Below are 19,037 nucleotides of genomic sequence, written 5' to 3'. Positions count from 1 at the left end.
AGCAGAAGTATTTCCTCTTTACCATCTCTTCAAGTGGGCCTGACTGATGTGCTGTTTTGTGCACGCTACGTGGGCTTTGTAAAGCATACCTCTGCCATTTGCATGGCCTCCTAGCGCTGTCAATATTTTCGTGTAATCGCTGAATGCTGCACTGTCCTGGGAACTCTAGGTGTGACTAAAGGATATATGTTGGGGCCCCGAAAGGGGGTCGGCAGTCTAGTGGCAATGCCCATCACTTTGCAGTTTGGGTTTGTGAGTTCAGGTACCGGTCTGGTGTCGGAAACCTGTAAGCGCCCTCCCAATCAACTGTCGGTCCTGGATTGTGAGGATTTCCCCTTATACTGGTCTCAGTAGACACATTTCCATTTTACTTTTTCACTCTCGTATTGCCTATTTCTCTCTCTCTCATAGATACATTATAGACAAGAGAGACATTGTCAGCGAGAGGGTTGCACAGCACCTTCCCCCATTTCCCTAAGTGCATTGCATGGGGCTCTGGGAGGCGTGCACATTTGTCTGAAACACAAAGATCCACTGGCAATAAAAGGCGTAGGTCCCTAGTTTGCATTTCTTAGAATTTGAGGTGACACTCAGAGTTGTCTCGGGCGTGACTGTACCTTTCATAGGAGATGTGCTAATCCCCAAACACTCTTCCTTTGTCCCAGTAATCTGTCTTAGTGCCTCTAGCAAGTTGTTTTCTGAAACAAAGCTTACCTGAACATCCTGTAAAATTGGTAACTTTTCAGTAGCAGTAGAGTGCAGTATATAGCATTCCTGTTGCGCACAGCATCTAGATCCAAAAATTGCTTACTCTACCCCAGAAATTAGAATTCACCCAGTCAAACAGAGGGATCTATAAAGAGCATGGCAAGTAGTTAACATAAGCTACTTCCCCCAAGTTCTCTTGGTGCACTCTGCTGCCCTCTTTTAACACAAGAATGCAACTGCAGGTCTTGCTTCTCAGCAAGGTACCTAAATATAGAAACCTTGGTGCACTCTTGCTAAATCTGCTGGAATGTGTCTTCTATTGTGCCCAAGGTGGTTGTGTATTTGGGGACTCAGGGAAGCAAGGGAGCAGTCTAATGCACTGCAGTGCTAAGAGAGGCATGCCTTTTTCAGAAAAAAGTTCAGGTTTTCTGCCAATCAGAAAAAAATAGCAATGCAATCAGGCCAAAGGCAGAGCACACATGCCAGTGAGTCTCTGTGGCGCAATTGGTTAGCGCGTTCGGCTGTTAACCGAAAAGACGCTGCTGTTTTTGGCACAAAGACACAGAGTGTTCCACTCAGTAAACCTGAGTCATTTCTCCCGTGTTCTCTGGGTTCAGCCTACTGTCCGCTTTTAACACAAGTGTGCAACGGTGGCTTTCTCCTCATAGCAAGTTATGCCTACACAGAGGACATTTGGTGCACTGTTGATGGGCTCTGTCCTCTACTAAATCCCCTGTGTTAGTGGATTAGTGGAGGTAGGGAAGTGCTTGATACCCTGATTTGCTGTGGGAAATAGAGCTATTTTAGAAATATTTTCAGGTTGCCTGGGAAGCATAAGCAAACAGCACACCAATCAGGCCCCAGAGTAAGCACTGCATGAGTCTCTGTGGCGCAATCGGTTAGCGCGTTCGGCTGTTAACCGAAAGGTTGGTGGTTCAAGCCCACCCAGGGACGATGCGTTTTGGCTCAAAAATTCAGCATGACCAACTATGAACTTCTGTTTACCTCTCGCAGGTCTCGTCGTCTGACGTCCAAAATATCCAATAAACTGCAAGCAATTCTTCTCGCTTGCTTTAGTTTTTCAAAACTTGCCATTCAATTCATAAACATCAAGACTTCTTGGGAAGGGTTTGGCTGCAGCGTGTACTGATGCACAGAAGGAAGCTATCCTAGCCAGTCTACTTAAAGAAGCAATGAGGCTCTGCAGGTGCATGTACGTCTCCTACCTTTATTCTGTCATCAGACACACCAGGTGGACTGCCACAAGGACCTCGTGGCGCAATGGTAGCGCGTCTGACTCCAGATCAGAAGGTTGCGTGTTCAAATCACATCGGGGTCATACTTGCTTTTCCCACTCTGAAATACAAAATTGCTCTTCAGTATCTCGTTATTTCAACCTGACTGCATCTTTGTGCTGTGGGCCTAGTTGTTCTGGCGTTTCGAATGTAAGCTTTGCAGCAGGGAAGTATCATATTGACAGACACCCATGAAGGACATGGTCAACCTTTAAAGCAGGCCAATCTCTATGTTTTACTGGATGCAGCAGAAGTATTTCCTCTTTACCATCTCTTCAAGTGGGCCTGACTGATGTGCTGTTTTGTGCACGCTACGTGGGCTTTGTAAAGCATACCTCTGCCATTTGCATGGCCTCCTAGCGCTGTCAATATTTTCGTGTAATCGCTGAATGCTGCACTGTCCTGGGAACTCTAGGTGTGACTAAAGGAAATATGCTGGGGCCCCGAAAGGGGGTGGGCAGTCTAGTGGCAATGCCCATCACTTTGCAGTTTGGGTTTGTGAGTTCAGGTACCGGTCTGGTGTCGGAAACCTGTAAGCGCCCTCCCAATCAACTGTCGGTCCTGGATTGTGAGGATTTCCCCTTATACTGGTCTCAGTAGACACATTTCCATTTTACTTTTTCACTCTCGCATTGCCTATTTCTCTCTCTCTCATAGATACATTATAGACAAGAGAGACATTGTCAGCGAGAGGGCTTCACAGCACCTTCCCCCCTTTCCCTAAGTGCATTGCAAGGGGCTCTGGGAGGCGTGCACATTTGTCTGAAACACAAAGATCCACTGGCAATAAAAAGCGTAGGTGCCTAGTTTGCATTTCTTAGAATTTGAGGTGACACTCAGAGTTGTCTCGGGCGTGACTGTACCTTTCATAGGAGATGTGCTAATCCCCAAACCCTCTTCCTTTGTCCCAGTAATCTGTCTTAGTGCCTCTAGCAAGTTGTTTTCTGAAACAAAGCTTACCTGAACATCCTGTAAAATTGGTAACTTTTCAGTAGCAGTACAGTGCAGTATATAGCATTCCTGTTGCGCACAGCGTCTAGATCCAAAAATTGCTTACTCTACCCCAGAAATTAGAATTCACCCAGTCAAACAGAGGGATCTATAAAGAGCATGGCAAGTAGTTAACATAAGCTACTTCCCCCAAGTTCTCTTGGTGCACTCTGCTGCCCTCTTTTTACAGAAGAATGCAACTGCAGGTCTTGCTTCTCAGCAAGGTACCTACATATAGAAACCTTGGTGCACTCTTGCTAAATCTGCTGGAATGTGTCTTCTATTGTGCCCAAGGTGGTTGTGTATTTGGGGACTCAGGGAAGCAAGGGAGCAGTCTAATGCACTGCAGTGCTAAGAGAGGCATGCCTTTTTCAGAAAAAAGTTCAGGTTTTCTGCCAATCAGAAAAAAATAGCAATGCAATCAGGCCAAAGGCAGAACACACATGCCAGTGAGTCTCTGTGGCGCAATTGGTTAGCGCGTTCGGCTGTTAACCGAAAAGACGCTGCTGTTTTGGGCACAAAGACACAGAGTGTTCCACTCAGTAAACCTGAGTCATTTCTCCCGTGTTCTCTGGGTTCAGCCTACTGTCCCCGTTTAACACAAGTGCGCAACTGTGGCTTTCTCCTCATAGCAAGTTATGCCTACACAGAGGGCATTTGGTGCACTGTTGATGGGCTCTGTCCTCTACTAAATCCCCTGTGTTTGTGGATTACGGGAGGTAGGGAAGTGCTTGATACCCTGATTTGCTGTGGGAAATAGAGCTATTTTAGAAATATTTTCAGGTTGCCTGGGGAGCATAAGCAAACAGCACACCAATCAGGCCCCAGTGTAAGCACTGCATGAGTCTCTGTGGCGCAATCGGTTAGCGCGTTCGGCTGTTAACAGAAAGGTTGGTGGTTCAAGCCCACCCAGGGATGATGCATTTTGGCTCAAAAATTCAGCATGACCAACTATGAACTTCTGTTTACCTCTCGCAGGTCTCGTCTGCTGACGTCCAAAAAATCCAATAAACTGCAAGCAATTCTTCTCGCTTGCTTTAGTTTTTCAAAACTTGCCATTCAATTCATAAACATCAAGACTTCATGGGAAGGGTTTGGCTGCAGCGTGTACTGATGCACAGAAGGAAGCTATCCTAGCCAGTCTACTTAAAGAAGCAATGAGGCTCTGCGGGTGCTTGTACGTCTCCTACCTTTATTCTGTCATCAGACACACCAGGTGGATTGCCACAAGGACCTCGTGGCGCAATGGTATCGCGTCTGACTCCAGATCAGAAGGTTGCGTGTTCAAATCACGTCGGGGTCATATTTGCTTTTCCCACTCTGAAATACAAAATTGCTCTTCAGTATCTCGTTATTTCAACCTGACTGCATCTTTGTGCTCTGGGCCTAGTTGTTCTGGCGTTTCGAATGTAAGCTTTGCAGCAGGGAAGTATCATATTGACAGACACCCATGAAGGACATGGTCAAGCTTTAAAGCAGGCCAATCTCTATGTTTTACTGGATGCAGCAGAAGTATTTCCTCTTTACCATCTCTTCAAGTGGGCCTGACTGATGTGCTGTTTTGTGCACGCTACGTGGGCTTTGTAAAGCATACCTCTGCCATTTGCATGGCCTCCTAGCGCTGTCAATATTTTCGTGTAATCGCTGAATGCTGCAGTGTCCTGGGAACTCTAAGTGTGACTAAAGGATATATGTTGGGGCCCCGAAAGGGGGTCGGCAGTCTAGTGGCAATGCCCATCACTTTGCAGTTTGGGTTTGTGAGTTCAGGTACCGGTCTGGTGTCGGAAACCTGTAAGCGCCCTCCCAATCAACTGTCGGTCCTGGATTGTGAGGATTTCCCCTTATACTGGTCTCAGTAGACACATTTCCATTTTACTTTTTCACTCTCGCATTGCCTATTTCTCTCTCTCTCATAGTTACATTATAGACAAGAGAGACATTGTCAGCGAGAGGGCTTCACAGCACCTTCCCCCCTTTCCCTAAGTGCATTGCAAGGGGCTCTGGGAGGCGTGCACATTTGTCTGAAACACAAAGATCCACTGGCAATAAAAAGCGTAGGTCCCTAGTTTGCATTTCTTAGAATTTGAGGTGACACTCAGAGTTGTCTCGGGCGTGACTGTACCTTTCATAGGAGATGTGCTAATCCCCAAACCCTCTTCCTTTGTCCCAGTAATCTGTTTTAGTGCCTCTAGCAAGTTGTTTTCTGAAACAAAGCTTACCTGAACATCCTGTAAAATTGGTAACTTTTCAGTAGCAGTACAGTGCAGTATATAGCATTCCTGTTGCGCACAGCATCTAGATCCAAAAATTGCTTACTCTACCCCAGAAATTAGAATTCACCCAGTCAAACAGAGGGATCTATAAAGAGCATGGCAAGTAGTTAACATAAGCTACTTCCCCCAAGTTCTCTTGGTGCACTCTGCTGCCCTCTTTTAACAGAAGAATGCAACTGCAGGTCTTGCTTCTCAGCAAGGTACCTACATATAGAAACCTTGGTGCACTCTTGCTAAATCTGCTGGAATGTGTCTTCTATTGTGCCCAAGGTGGTTGTGTATTTGGGGACTCAGGGAAGCAAGGGAGCAGTCTAATGCACTGCAGTGCTAAGAGAAGCATGCCTTTTTCAGAAAAAAGTTCAGGTTTTCTGCCAATCAGAAAAAAATAGCAATGCAATCAGGCCAAAGGCAGAACACCCATGCCAGTGAGTCTCTGTGGCACAATTGGTTAGCGCGTTCGGCTGTTAACCGAAAAGACGCTGCTGTTTTTGGCACAAAGACACAGAGTGTTCCACTCAGTAAACCTGAGTCATTTCTCCCGTGTTCTCTGGGTTCAGCCTACTGTCCCCTTTTAACACAAGTGCGCAACTGTGGCTTTCTCCTCATAGCAAGTTATGCCTACACAGAGGACATTTGGTGCACTGTTGATGGGCTCTGTCCTCTACTAAATCCCCTGTGTTTGTGGATTAGGGGAGGTAGGGAAGTGCTTGATACCCTGATTTGCTGTGGGAAATAGAGCTATTTTAGAAATATTTTCAGGTTGCCTGGGAAGCATAAGCAAACAGCACACCAATCAGGCCCCAGTGTAAGCACTGCATGAGTCTCTGTGGCGCAATCGGTTAGCGCGTTCGGCTGTTAACCGAAAGGATGGTGGTTCAAGCCCACCCAGGGACGATGCATTTTGGCTCAAAAATTCAGCATGACCAACTATGAACTTCTGTTTACTTCTCGCAGGTCTCGTCTGCTGACGTCCAAAAAATCCAATAAACTGCAAGCAATTCTTCTCGCTTGCTTTAGTTTTTCAAAACTTGCCATTCAATTCATAAACATCAAGACTTCATGGGAAGGGTTTGGCTGCAGCGTGTACTGATGCACAGAAGGAAGCTATCCTAGCCAGTCTACCTTAAGAAGCAATGAGGCTCTGCGGGTGCATGTACGTCTCCTACCTTTATTCTGTCATCAGACACAGCAGTTGGATTGCCACAAGGACCTCGTGGCGCAATGGTATCGCGTCTGACTCCAGATCAGAAGGTTGCGTGTTCAAATCACGTCGGGGTCATATTTGCTTTTCCCACTCTGAAATACAAAATTGCTCTTCAGTATCTCGTCATTTCAACCTGACTGCATCTTTGTGCTCTGGGCCTAGTTGTTCTGGCGTTTCGAATGTAAGCTTTGCAGCAGGGAAGTATCATATTGACAGACACCCAAGAAGGACATGGTCAACCTTTAAAGCAGGCCAATCTCTATGTTTTAATGGATGCAGCAGAAGTATTTCCTCTTTACCATCTCTTCAAGTGGGCCTGACTGATGTGCTGTTTTGTGCACGCTACGTGGGCTTTGTAAAGCATACCTCTGCCATTTGCATGGCCTCCTAGCGCTGTCAATATTTTCGTGTAATCGCTGAATGCTGCAGTGTCCTGGGAACTCTAAGTGTGACTAAAGGATATATGTTGGGGCCCCGAAAGGGGGTCGGCAGTCTAGTGGCAATGCCCATCACTTTGCAGTTTGGGTTTGTGAGTTCAGGTACCGGTCTGGTGTCGGAAACCTGTAAGCGCCCTCCCAATCAACTGTCGGTCCTGGATTGTGAGGATTTCCCCTTATACTGGTCTCAGTAGACACATTTCCATTTTACTTTTTCACTCTCGCATTGCCTATTTCTCTCTCTCTCATAGATACATTATAGACAAGAGAGACATTGTCAGCGAGAGGGCTTCACAGCACCTTCCCCCCTTTCCCTAAGTGCATTGCAAGGGGCTCTGGGAGGCGTGCACATTTGTCTGAAACACAAAGATCCACTGGCAATAAAAAGCGTAGGTCCCTAGTTTGCATTTCTTAGAATTTGAGGTGACACTCAGAGTTGTCTCGGGCGTGACTGTACCTTTCATAGGAGATGTGCTAATCCCCAAACCCTCTTCCTTTGTCCCAGTAATCTGTTTTAGTGCCTCTAGCAAGTTGTTTTCTGAAACAAAGCTTACCTGAACATCCTGTAAAATTGGTAACTTTTCAGTAGCAGTACAGTGCAGTATATAGCATTCCTGTTGCGCACAGCATCTAGATCCAAAAATTGCTTACTCTACCCCAGAAATTAGAATTCACCCAGTCAAACAGAGGGATCTATAAAGAGCATGGCAAGTAGTTAACATAAGCTACTTCCCCCAAGTTCTCTTGGTGCACTCTGCTGCCCTCTTTTAACAGAAGAATGCAACTGCAGGTCTTGCTTCTCAGCAAGGTACCTACATATAGAAACCTTGGTGCACTCTTGCTAAATCTGCTGGAATGTGTCTTCTATTCTGCCCAAGGTGGTTGTGTATTTGGGGACTCAGGGAAGCAAGGGAGCAGTCTAATGCACTGCAGTGCTAAGAGAAGCATGCCTTTTTCAGAAAAAAGTTCAGGTTTTCTGCCAATCAGAAAAAAATAGCAATGCAATCAGGCCAAAGGCAGAACACACATGCCAGTGAGTCTCTGTGGCACAATTGGTTAGCGCGTTCGGCTGTTAACCGAAAAGACGCTGCTGTTTTTGGCACAAAGACACAGAGTGTTCCACTCAGTAAACCTGAGTCATTTCTCCCGTGTTCTCTGGGTTCAGCCTACTGTCCCCTTTTAACACAAGTGCGCAACTGTGGCTTTCTCCTCATAGCAAGTTATGCCTACACAGAGGACATTTGGTGCACTGTTGATGGGCTCTGTCCTCTACTAAATCCCCTGTGTTTGTGGATTAGGGGAGGTAGGGAAGTGCTTGATACCCTGATTTGCTGTGGGAAATAGAGCTATTTTAGAAATATTTTCAGGTTGCCTGGGAAGCATAAGCAAACAGCACACCAATCAGGCCCCAGTGTAAGCACTGCATGAGTCTCTGTGGCGCAATCGGTTAGCGCGTTCGGCTGTTAACCGAAAGGATGGTGGTTCAAGCCCACCCAGGGACGATGCATTTTGGCTCAAAAATTCAGCATGACCAACTATGAACTTCTGTTTACTTCTCGCAGGTCTCGTCTGCTGACGTCCAAAAAATCCAATAAACTGCAAGCAATTCTTCTCGCTTGCTTTAGTTTTTCAAAACTTGTCATTCAATTCATAAACATCAAGACTTCATGGGAAGGGTTTGGCTGCAGCGTGTACTGATGCACAGAAGGAAGCTATCCTAGCCAGTCTACTTAAAGAAGCAATGAGGCTCTGCGGGTGCATGTACGTCTCCTACCTTTATTCTGTCATCAGACACACCAGGTGGATTGCCACAAGGACCTCGCGGCGCAATGGTACCACGTCTGACTCCAGATCAGAAGGTTGCGTGTTCAAATCACGTCGGGGTCATATTTGCTTTTCCCACTCTGAAATACAAAATTGCTCTTCAGTATCTCGTTATTTCAACCTGACTGCATCTTTGTGCTCTGGGCCTAGTTGTTCTGGCGTTTCGAATGTAAGCTTTGCAGCAGGGAAGTATCATATTGACAGACACCCATGAAGGACATGGTCAACCTTTAAAGCAGGCCAATCTCTATGTTTTACTGGATGCAGCAGAAGTATTTCCTCTTTACCATCTCTTCAAGTGGGCCTGACTGATGTGCTGTTTTGTGCACGCTACGTGGGCTTTGTAAAGCATACCTCTGCCATTTGCATGGCCTCCTAGCGCTGTCAATATTTTCGTGTAATCGCTGAATGCTGCACTGTCCTGGGAACTCTAGGTGTGGCTAAAGGATATATGTTGGGGCCCCGAAAGGGGGTCGGCAGTCTAGTGGCAATGCCCATCACTTTGCAGTTTGGGTTTGTGAGTTCAGGTACCGGTCTGGTGTCGGAAACCTGTAAGCGCCCTCCCAATCAACTGTCGGTCCTGGATTGTGAGGATTTCCCCTTATACTGGTCTCAGTAGACACATTTCCATTTTACTTTTTCACTCTCGCATTGCCTATTTCTCTCTCTCTCATAGTTACATTATAGACAAGAGAGACATTGTCAGCGAGAGGGCTTCACAGCACCTTCCCCCCTTTCCCTAAGTGCATTGCAAGGGGTTTTGGGAGGCGTGCACATTTGTCTGAAACACAAAGATCCACTGGCAATAAAAAGCGTAGGTCCCTAGTTTGCATTTCTTAGAATTTGAGGTGACACTCAGAGTTGTCTCGGGCGTGACTGTACCTTTCATAGGAGATGTGCTAATCCCCAAACCCTCTTCCTTTGTCCCAGTAATCTGTTTTAGTGCCTCTAGCAAGTTGTTTTCTGAAACAAAGCTTACCTGAACATCCTGTAAAATTGGTAACTTTTCAGTAGCAGTACAGTGCAGTATATAGCATTCCTGTTGCGCACAGCATCTAGATCCAAAAATTGCTTACTCTACCCCAGAAATTAGAATTCACCCAGTCAAACAGAGGGATCTATAAAGAGCATGGCAAGTAGTTAACATAAGCTACTTCCCCCAAGTTCTCTTGGTGCACTCTGCTGCCCTCTTTTAACAGAAGAATGCAACTGCAGGTCTTGCTTCTCAGCAAGGTACCTACATATAGAAACCTTGGTGCACTCTTGCTAAATCTGCTGGAATGTGTCTTCTATTGTGCCCAAGGTGGTTGTGTATTTGGGGACTCAGGGAAGCAAGGGAGCAGTCTAATGCACTGCAGTGCTAAGAGAGGCATGCCTTTTTCAGAAAAAAGTTCAGGTTTTCTGCCAATCAGAAAAAAATAGCAATGCAATCAGGCCAAAGGCAGAACACACATGCCAGTGAGTCTCTGTGGCGCAATTGGTTAGCGCGTTCGGCTGTTAACCGAAAAGACGCTGCTGTTTTGGGCACAAAGACACAGAGTGTTCCACTCAGTAAACCTGAGTCATTTCTCCCGTGTTCTCTGGGTTCAGCCTACTGTCCCCTTTTAACACAAGTGCGCAACTGTGGCTTTCTCCTCATAGCAAGTTATGCCTACACAGAGGGCATTTGGTGCACTGTTGATGGGCTCTGTCCTCTACTAAATCCCCTGTGTTTGTGGATTAGGGGAGGTAGGGAAGTGCTTGATACCCTGATTTGCTGTGGGAAAAAGAGATATTTTAGAAATATTTTCAGGTTGCCTGGGGAGCATAAGCAAACAGCACACCAATCAGGCCCCAGTGTAAGCACTGCATGAGTCTCTGTGGCGCAATCGGTTAGCGCGTTCGGCTGTTAACCGAAAGGTTGGTGGTTCAAGCCCACCCAGGGACGGTGCATTTTGGCTCAAAAATTCAGCATGACCAACTATGGATTTCTGTTTACCTCTCGCAGGTCTCGTCTGCTGACGTCCAAAAAATCCAATAAACTGCAAGCAATTCTTCTGGCTTGCTTTAGTTTTTCAAAACTTGCCATTCAATTCATAAACATCAAGACTTCATGGGAAGGGTTTGGCTGCAGCGTGTACTGATGCACAGAAGGAAGCTATCCTAGCCAGTCTACCTAAAGAAGCAATGAGGCTCTGCAGGTGCATGTACGTCTCCTACCTTTATTCTGTCATCAGACACACCAGGTGGATTGCCACAAGGACCCCGTGGCGCAATGGTAGCGCGTCTGACTCCAGATCAGAAGGTTGCGTGTTCAAATCACGTCGGGGGCATATTTGCTTTTCCCAGTCTGAAATATAAAATTGCTCTTCAGTATCTCGTTATTTCAACCTGACTGCATCTTTGTGCGCTGGGCCTAGTTGTTCTGGCGTTTCGAATGTAAGCTTTGCAGCAGGGAAGTATCATATTGACAGACACCCATGAAGGACATGGTCAACCTTTAAAGCAGGCCAATCTCTATGTTTTACTGGATGCAGCAGAAGTATTTCCTCTTTACCATCTCTTCAAGTGGGCCTGACTGATGTGCTGTTTTGTGCACGCTACGTGGGCTTTGTAAAGCATACCTCTGCCATTTGCATGGCCTCCTAGCGCTGTCAATATTTTCGTGTAATCGCTGAATGCTGCACTGTCCTGGGAACTCTAGGTGTGGCTAAAGGATATATGCTGGGGCCCCGAAAGGGGGTCGGCAGTCTAGTGGCAATGCCCATCACTTTGCAGTTTGGGTTTGTGAGTTCAGGTACCGGTCTGGTGTCGGAAACCTGTAAGCGCCCTCCCAATCAACTGTCGGTCCTGGATTGTGAGGATTTCCCCTTATACTGGTCTCAGTAGACACATTTCCATTTTACTTTTTCACTCTCGCATTGCCTATTTCTCTCTCTCTCATAGATACATTATAGACAAGAGAGACATTGTCAGCGAGAGGGCTTCACAGCACCTTCCCCCATTTCCCTAAGTGCATTGCATGGGGCTCTGGGAGGCGTGCACATTTGTCTGAAACACAAAGATCCACTGGCAATAAAAAGCGTAGGTCCCTAGTTTGCATTTCTTAGAATTTGAGGTGACACTATGAGTTGTCTCGGGCGTGACTGTACCTTTCATAGGAGATGTGCTAATCCCCAAACCCTCTTCCTTTGTCCCAGTAATCTGTCTTAGTGCCTCTAGCAAGTTGTTTTCTGAAACAAAGCTTACCTGAACATCCTGTAAAATTGGTAACTTTTCAGTAGCAGTACAGTGCAGTATATAGCATTCCTGTTGCACACAGCATCTAGATCCAAAAATTGCTTACTCTACCCCAGAAATTAGAATTCACCCAGTCAAACAGAGGGATCTATAAAGAGCATGGCAAGTAGTTAACATAAGCTACTTCCCCCAAGTTCTCTTGGTGCACTCTGCTGCCCTCTTTTAACAGAAGAATGCAACTGCAGGTCTTGCTTCTCAGCAAGGTACCTACATATAGAAACCTTGGTGCACTCTTGCTAAATCTGCTGGAATGTGTCTTCTATTGTGCCCAAGGTGGTTGTGTATTTGGGGACTCAGGGAAGCAAGGGAGCAGTCTAATGCACTGTAGTGCTAAGAGAAGCATGCCTTTTTCAGAAAAAAGTTCAGGTTTTCTGCCAATCAGAAAAAAATAGCAATGCAATCAGGCCAAAGGCAGAACACACATGCCAGTGAGTCTCTGTGGCACAATTGGTTAGCGCGTTCGGCTGTTAACCGAAAAGACGCTTCTGTTTTTGGCACAAAGACACAGAGTGTTCCACTCAGTAAACCTGAGTCATTTCTCCCGTGTTCTCTGGGTTCAGCCTACTGTCCCCTTTTAACACAAGTGCGCAACTGTGGCTTTCTCCTCATAGCAAGTTATGCCTACACAGAGGACATTTGGTGCACTGTTGATGGGCTCTGTCCTCTACTAAATCCCCTGTGTTTGTGGATTAGGGGAGGTAGGGAAGTGCTTGATACCCTGATTTGCTGTGGGAAATAGAGCTATTTTAGAAATATTTTCAGGTTGCCTGGGAAGCATAAGCAAACAGCACACCAATCAGGCCCCAGTGTAAGCACTGCATGAGTCTCTGTGGCGCAATCGGTTAGCGCGTTCGGCTGTTAACCGAAAGGATGGTGGTTCAAGCCCACCCAGGGACGATGCATTTTGGCTCAAAAATTCAGCATGACCAACTATGAACTTCTGTTTACCTCTCGCAGGTCTCGTCTGCTGACGTCCAAAAAATCCAATAAACTGCAAGCAATTCTTCTCGCTTGCTTTAGTTTTTCAAAACTTGCCATTCAATTCATAAACATCAAGACTTCATGGGAAGGGTTTGGCTGCAGCGTGTACTGATGCACAGAAGGAAGCTATCCTAGCCAGTCTACTTAAAGAAGCAATGAGGCTCTGCGGGTGCATGTACGTCTCCTACCTTTATTCTGTCATCAGACACACCAGGTGGTTTGCCACAAGGACCTCGTGGCGCAATGGTAGCACGTCTGACTCCAGATCAGAAGGTTGCGTGTTCAAATCACGTCGGGGTCATATTTGCTTTTCCCACTCTGAAATACAAAATTGCTCTTCAGTATCTCGTTATTTCAACCTGACTGCATCTTTGTGCTCTGGGCCTAGTTGTTCTGGCGTTTTGAATGTAAGCTTTGCAGCAGGGAAGTATCATATTGACAGACACCCATGAAGGACATGGTCAACCTTTAAAGCAGGCCAATCTCTATGTTTTACTGGATGCAGCAGAAGTATTTCCTCTTTACCATCTCTTCAAGTGGGCCTGACTGATGTGCTGTTTTGTGCACGCTACGTGGGCTTTGTAAAGCATACCTCTGCCATTTGCATGGCCTCCTAGCGCTGTCAATATTTTCGTGTAATCGCTGAATGCTGCACTGTCCTGGGAACTCTAGGTGTGACTAAAGGAAATATGCTGGGGCCCCGAAAGGGGGTGGGCAGTCTAGTGGCAATGCCCATCACTTTGCAGTTTGGGTTTGTGAGTTCAGGTACCGGTCTGGTGTCGGAAACCTGTAAGCGCCCTCCCAATCAACTGTCGGTCCTGGATTGTGAGGATTTCCCCTTATACTGGTCTCAGTAGACACATTTCCATTTTACTTTTTCACTCTCGCATTGCCTATTTCTCTCTCTCTCATAGATACATTATAGACAAGAGAGACATTGTCAGCGAGAGGGCTTCACAGCACCTTCCCCCCTTTCCCTAAGTGCATTGCAAGGGGCTCTGGGAGGCGTGCACATTTGTCTGAAACACAAAGATCCACTGGCAATAAAAAGCGTAGGTCCCTAGTTTGCATTTCTTAGAATTTGAGGTGACACTCAGAGTTGTCTCGGGCGTGACTGTACCTTTCATAGGAGATGTGCTAATCCCCAAACCCTCTTCCTTTGTCCCAGTAATCTGTCTTAGTGCCTCTAGCAAGTTGTTTTCTGAAACAAAGCTTACCTGAACATCCTGTAAAATTGGTAACTTTTCAGTAGCAGTACAGTGCAGTATATAGCATTCCTGTTGCGCACAGCATCTAGATCCAAAAATTGCTTACTCTACCCCAGAAATTAGAATTCACCCAGTCAAACAGAGGGATCTATAAAGAGCATGGCAAGTAGTTAACATAAGCTACTTCCCCCAAGTTCTCTTGGTGCACTCTGCTGCCCTCTTTTAACAGAAGAATGCAACTGCAGGTCTTGCTTCTCAGCAAGGTACCTACATATAGAAACCTTGGTGCACTCTTGCTAAATCTGCTGGAATGTGTCTTCTATTGTGCCCAAGGTGGTTGTGTATTTGGGGACTCAGGGAAGCAAGGGAGCAGTCTAATGCACTGCAGTGCTAAGAGAGGCATGCCTTTTTCAGAAAAAAGTTCAGGTTTTCTGCCAATCAGAAAAAAATAGCAATGCAATCAGGCCAAAGGCAGAACACACATGCCAGTGAGTCTCTGTGGCGCAATTGGTTAGCGCGTTCGGCTGTTCACCGAAAAGACGCTGCTGTTTTGGGCACAAAGACACAGAGTGTTCCACTCAGTAAACCTGAGTCATTTCTCCCGTGTTCTCTGGGTTCAGCCTACTGTCCCCTTTTAACACAAGTGCGCAACTGTGGCTTTCTCCTCATAGCAAGTTATGCCTACACAGAGGGCATTTGGTGCACTGTTGATGGGCTCTGTCCTCTACTAAATCCCCTGTGTTTGTGGATTACGGGAGGTAGGGAAGTGCTTGATACCCTGATTTGCTGTGGGAAATAGAGCTATTTTAGAAATATTTTCAGGTTGCCTGGGAAGCATAAGCAAACAGCACACCAATCAGGCCCCAGTGTAAGCAGTGCATGAGTCTCTGTGGCGCAATCGGTTAGCGCGTTCGGCTGTTAACCGAAAAGTTGGTGGTTCAAGCCCACCCAGGGACGATGCGTTTTGGCTCAAAAATTCAGCATGACCAACTATGAACTTCTGTTTACCTCTCGCAGGTCTCGTCTTCTGACGTCCAAAATATCCAATAAACTGCAAGCAATTCTTCTCGCTTGCTTTAATTTTTCAAAACTTGCCATTCAATTCATAAACATCAAGACTTCATGGGAAGGGTTTGGCTGCAGCGTGTACTGATGCACAGAAGGAAGCTATCCTAGCCAGTCTACTTAAAGAAGCAATGAGGCTCTGCAGGTGCATGTACGTCTCCTACCTTTATTCTGTCATCAGACACACCAGGTGGACTGCCACAAGGACCTCGTGGCGCAATGGTAGCGCGTCTGACTCCAGATCAGAAGGTTGTGTGTTCAAATCACATCGGGGTCATACTTGCTTTTCCCACTCTGAAATACAAAATTGCTCTTCAGTATCTCGTTATTTCAACCTGACTGCATCTTTGTGCTCTGGGCCTAGTTGTTCTGGCGTTTCGAATGTAAGCTTTGCAGCAGGGAAGTATCATATTGACAGACACCCATGAAGGACATGGTCAAGCTTTAAAGCAGGCCAATCTCTATGTTTTACTGGATGCAGCAGAAGTATTTCCTCTTTACCATCTCTTCAAGTGGGCCTGACTGATGTGCTGTTTTGTAAAGCATACCTCTGCCATTTGCATGGCCTCCTAGCGCTGTCAATATTTTCGTGTAATCGCTGAATGCTGCACTGTCCTGGGAACTCTAGGTGTGACTAAAGGATATATGTTGGGGCCCCGAAAGGGGGTCGGCAGTCTAGTGGCAATGCCCATCACTTTGCAGTTTGGGTTTGTGAGTTCAGGTACCGGTCTGGTGTCGGAAACCTGTAAGCGCCCTCCCAATCAACTGTCGGTCCTGGATTGTGAGGATTTCCCCTTATATTGGTCTCAGTAGACACATTTCCATTTTACTTTTTCACTCTCGCATTGCCTATTTCTCTCTCTCTCATAGATACATTATAGACAAGAGAGACATTGTCAGCGAGAGGGCTTCACAGCACCTTCCCCCATTTACCTAAGTGCATTGCAAGGGGCTCTGGGAGGCGTGCACATTTGTCTGAAACACAAAGATCCACTGGCAATAAAAAGCGTAGGACCCCAGTTCGCATTTCTTAGAATTTGAGGTGACACTATGAGTTGTCTCGGGCGTGACTGTACCTTTCATAGGAGATGTGCTAATCCCCAAACCCTCGTCCTTTGTCCCAGTAATCTGTCTTAGTGCCTCTAGCAAGTTGTTTTCTGAAACAAAGCTTACCTGAACATCCTGTAAAATTGGTAACTTTTCAGTAGCAGTACAGTGCAGTATATAGCATTCCTGTTGTGCACAGCATCTAGATCCAAAAATTGCTTACTCTACCCCAGAAATTAGAATTCACCCAGTCAAACCGAGGGCTCTATAAAGACCATGGCAAGTAGTTAACATAAGCTACTTCCCCCAAGTTCTCTTGGTGCACTCTGCTGCCCTCTTTTAACAGAAGAATGCAACTGCAGGTCTTGCTTCTCAGCAAGGTACCTACATATAGAAACCTTGGTGCACTCTTGCTAAATCTGCTGGAATGTGTCTTCTATTGTGCCCAAGGTGGTTGTGTATTTGGGGACTCAGGGAAGCAAGGGAGCAGTCTAATGCACTGCAGTGCTAAGAGAGGCATGCCTTTTTCAGAAAAAAGTTCAGGTTTTCTGCCAATCAGAAAAAAATAGCAATGCAATCAGGCCAAAGGCAGAACACACATGCCAGTGAGTCTCTGTGGCGCAATTGGTTAGCGCGTTCGGCTGTTAACCGAAAAGACGCTGCTGTTTTTGGCACAAAGACACAGAGTGTTCCACTCAGTAAACCTGAGTCATTTCTCCCGTGTTCTCTGGGTTCAGCCTACTGTCCCCTTTTAACACAAGTGCGCAACTGTGGCTTTCTCCTCATAGCAAGTTATGCCTACACAGAGGACATTTGGTGCACTGTTGATGGGCTCTGTCCTCTACTAAATCCCCTGTGTTTGTGGATTAGGGGAGGTAGGGAAGTGCTTGATACCCTGATTTGCTGTGGGAAATAGAGCTATTTTAGAAATATTTTCAGGTTGCCTGGGAAGCATAAGCAAACAGCACACCAATCAGGCCCCAGTGTAAGCACTGCATGAGTCTCTGTGGCGCAATCGGTTAGCGCGTTCGGCTGTTAACCGAAAGGATGGTGGTTCAAGCCCACCCAGGGACGATGCATTTTGGCTCAAAAATTCAGCATGACCAACTATGAACTTCTGTTTACCTCTCGCAGGTCTCGTCTGCTGACGTCCAAAAAATCCAATAAACTGCAAGCAATTCTTCTCGCTTGCTTTAGTTTTTCAAAACATGCCATTCAATTCATAAACATCAAGACTTCATGGGAAGGGTTTGGCTGCAGCGTGTACTGATGCACAGAAGGAAGCTATCCTAGCCAGTCTACTTAAAGAAGCAATGAGGCTCTGCGGGTGCATGTACGTCTCCTACCTTTATTCTGTCATCAGACACACCAGGTGGTTTGCCACAAGGACCTCGTGGCGCAATGGTAGCACGTCTGACTCCAGATCAGAAGGTTGCGTGTTCAAATCACGTCGGGGTCATATTTGCTTTTCCCATTCTGAAATACAAAATTGCTCTTCAGTATCTCGTTATTTCAACCTGACTGCATCTTTGTGCTCTGGGCCTAGTTGTTCTGGCGTTTTGAATGTAAGCTTTGCAGCAGGGAAGTCTCATATTGACAGACACCCATGAAGGACATGGTCAACCTTTAAAGCAGGCCAATCTCTATGTTTTACTGGATGCAGCAGAAGTATTTCATCTTTACCATCTCTTCAAGTGGGCCTGACTGATGTGCTGTTTTGTGCACGCTACGTGGGCTTTGTAAAGCATACCTCTGCCATTTGCATGGCCTCCTAGCGCTGTCAATATTTTCGTGTAATCGCTGAATGCTGCACTGTCCTGGGAACTCTAGGTGTGACTAAAGGAAATATGCTGCGGCCCCGAAAGGGGGTGGGCAGTCTAGTGGCAATGCCCATCACTTTGCAGTTTGGGTTTGTGAGTTCAGGTACCGGTCTGGTGTCGGAAACCTGTAAGCGCCCTCCCAATCAACTGTCGGTCCTGGATTGTGAGGATTTCCCCTTATACTGGTCTCAGTAGACACATTTCCATTTTACTTTTTCACTCTCGCATTGCCTATTTCTCTCTCTCTCATAGTTACATTATAGACAAGAGAGACATTGTCAGCGAGAGGGCTTCACAGCACCTTCCCCCCTTTCCCTAAGTGCATTGCAAGGGGCTCTGGGAGGTGTGCACATTTGTCTGAAACACAAAGATCCACTGGCAATAAAAAGCGTAGGTCCCTAGTTTGCATTTCTTAGAATTTGAGGTGACACTCAGAGTTGTCTCGGGCGTGACTGTACCTTTCATAGGAGATGTGCTAATCCCCAAACCCTCTTCCTTTGTCCCAGTAATCTGTCTTAGTGCCTCTAGCAATTTGTTTTCTGAAACAAAGCTTACCTGAACATCCTGTAAAATTGGTAACTTTTCAGTAGCAGTACAGTGCAGTATATAGCATTCCTGTTGCGCACAGCATCTAGATCCAAAAATTGCTTACTCTACCCCAGAAATTAGAATTCACCCAGTCAAACAGAGGGATCTATAAAGAGCATGGCAAGTAGTTAACATAAGCTACTTCCCCCAAGTTCTCTTGGTGCACTCTGCTGCCCTCTTTTAACAGAAGAATGCAACTGCAGGTCTTGCTTCTCAGCAAGGTACCTACATATAGAATCCTTGGTGCACTCTTGCTAAATCTGCTGGAATGTGTCTTCTATTGTGCCCAGGGTGGTTGTATATTTGGGGATTCAGGGA

At 46.3% G+C, this 19,037-nt stretch overlaps 14 non-coding genes across 14 annotated transcripts; all 14 read left to right on the top strand.

Moving 5' to 3' along the window:
• Window positions 1–1,588: 1,588 nt before the first annotated feature.
• TRNAN-GUU (transfer RNA asparagine (anticodon GUU)) lies at window positions 1,589–1,662 on the top strand. The gene has a single exon. It is a non-coding gene; the product is annotated as a tRNA-Asn (tRNA).
• A 313-nt stretch (window positions 1,663–1,975) lies between these two features.
• TRNAW-CCA (transfer RNA tryptophan (anticodon CCA)) lies at window positions 1,976–2,047 on the top strand. The gene has a single exon. It is a non-coding gene; the product is annotated as a tRNA-Trp (tRNA).
• Window positions 2,048–4,224: 2,177 nt separating this feature from the next.
• TRNAW-CCA (transfer RNA tryptophan (anticodon CCA)) lies at window positions 4,225–4,296 on the top strand. Its single transcript has one exon. It is a non-coding gene; the product is annotated as a tRNA-Trp (tRNA).
• Window positions 4,297–6,086: 1,790 nt separating this feature from the next.
• On the top strand, window positions 6,087–6,160 carry TRNAN-GUU (transfer RNA asparagine (anticodon GUU)). Its single transcript has one exon. It is a non-coding gene; the product is annotated as a tRNA-Asn (tRNA).
• Window positions 6,161–6,473: 313 nt separating this feature from the next.
• TRNAW-CCA (transfer RNA tryptophan (anticodon CCA)) lies at window positions 6,474–6,545 on the top strand. The gene has a single exon. It is a non-coding gene; the product is annotated as a tRNA-Trp (tRNA).
• Window positions 6,546–8,335: 1,790 nt separating this feature from the next.
• Window positions 8,336–8,409, top strand: TRNAN-GUU (transfer RNA asparagine (anticodon GUU)). The gene has a single exon. It is a non-coding gene; the product is annotated as a tRNA-Asn (tRNA).
• Window positions 8,410–10,584: 2,175 nt separating this feature from the next.
• TRNAN-GUU (transfer RNA asparagine (anticodon GUU)) lies at window positions 10,585–10,658 on the top strand. The gene has a single exon. It is a non-coding gene; the product is annotated as a tRNA-Asn (tRNA).
• A 313-nt stretch (window positions 10,659–10,971) lies between these two features.
• On the top strand, window positions 10,972–11,043 carry TRNAW-CCA (transfer RNA tryptophan (anticodon CCA)). Its single transcript has one exon. It is a non-coding gene; the product is annotated as a tRNA-Trp (tRNA).
• Window positions 11,044–12,833: 1,790 nt separating this feature from the next.
• Window positions 12,834–12,907, top strand: TRNAN-GUU (transfer RNA asparagine (anticodon GUU)). Its single transcript has one exon. It is a non-coding gene; the product is annotated as a tRNA-Asn (tRNA).
• A 313-nt stretch (window positions 12,908–13,220) lies between these two features.
• On the top strand, window positions 13,221–13,292 carry TRNAW-CCA (transfer RNA tryptophan (anticodon CCA)). Its single transcript has one exon. It is a non-coding gene; the product is annotated as a tRNA-Trp (tRNA).
• A 1,790-nt stretch (window positions 13,293–15,082) lies between these two features.
• On the top strand, window positions 15,083–15,156 carry TRNAN-GUU (transfer RNA asparagine (anticodon GUU)). The gene has a single exon. It is a non-coding gene; the product is annotated as a tRNA-Asn (tRNA).
• A 313-nt stretch (window positions 15,157–15,469) lies between these two features.
• Window positions 15,470–15,541, top strand: TRNAW-CCA (transfer RNA tryptophan (anticodon CCA)). Its single transcript has one exon. It is a non-coding gene; the product is annotated as a tRNA-Trp (tRNA).
• Window positions 15,542–17,311: 1,770 nt separating this feature from the next.
• Window positions 17,312–17,385, top strand: TRNAN-GUU (transfer RNA asparagine (anticodon GUU)). The gene has a single exon. It is a non-coding gene; the product is annotated as a tRNA-Asn (tRNA).
• Window positions 17,386–17,698: 313 nt separating this feature from the next.
• Window positions 17,699–17,770, top strand: TRNAW-CCA (transfer RNA tryptophan (anticodon CCA)). Its single transcript has one exon. It is a non-coding gene; the product is annotated as a tRNA-Trp (tRNA).
• Window positions 17,771–19,037: the final 1,267 nt, after the last annotated feature.

Source organism: Ambystoma mexicanum, chromosome 11, assembly GCF_040938575.1.
Source record: "Ambystoma mexicanum isolate Mex_15411 chromosome 11, UKY_AmexF1_1, whole genome shotgun sequence".
NCBI lineage: Eukaryota > Metazoa > Chordata > Amphibia > Caudata > Ambystomatidae > Ambystoma > Ambystoma mexicanum.
This window is presented reverse-complemented; position numbering and strand designations above follow the sequence as displayed.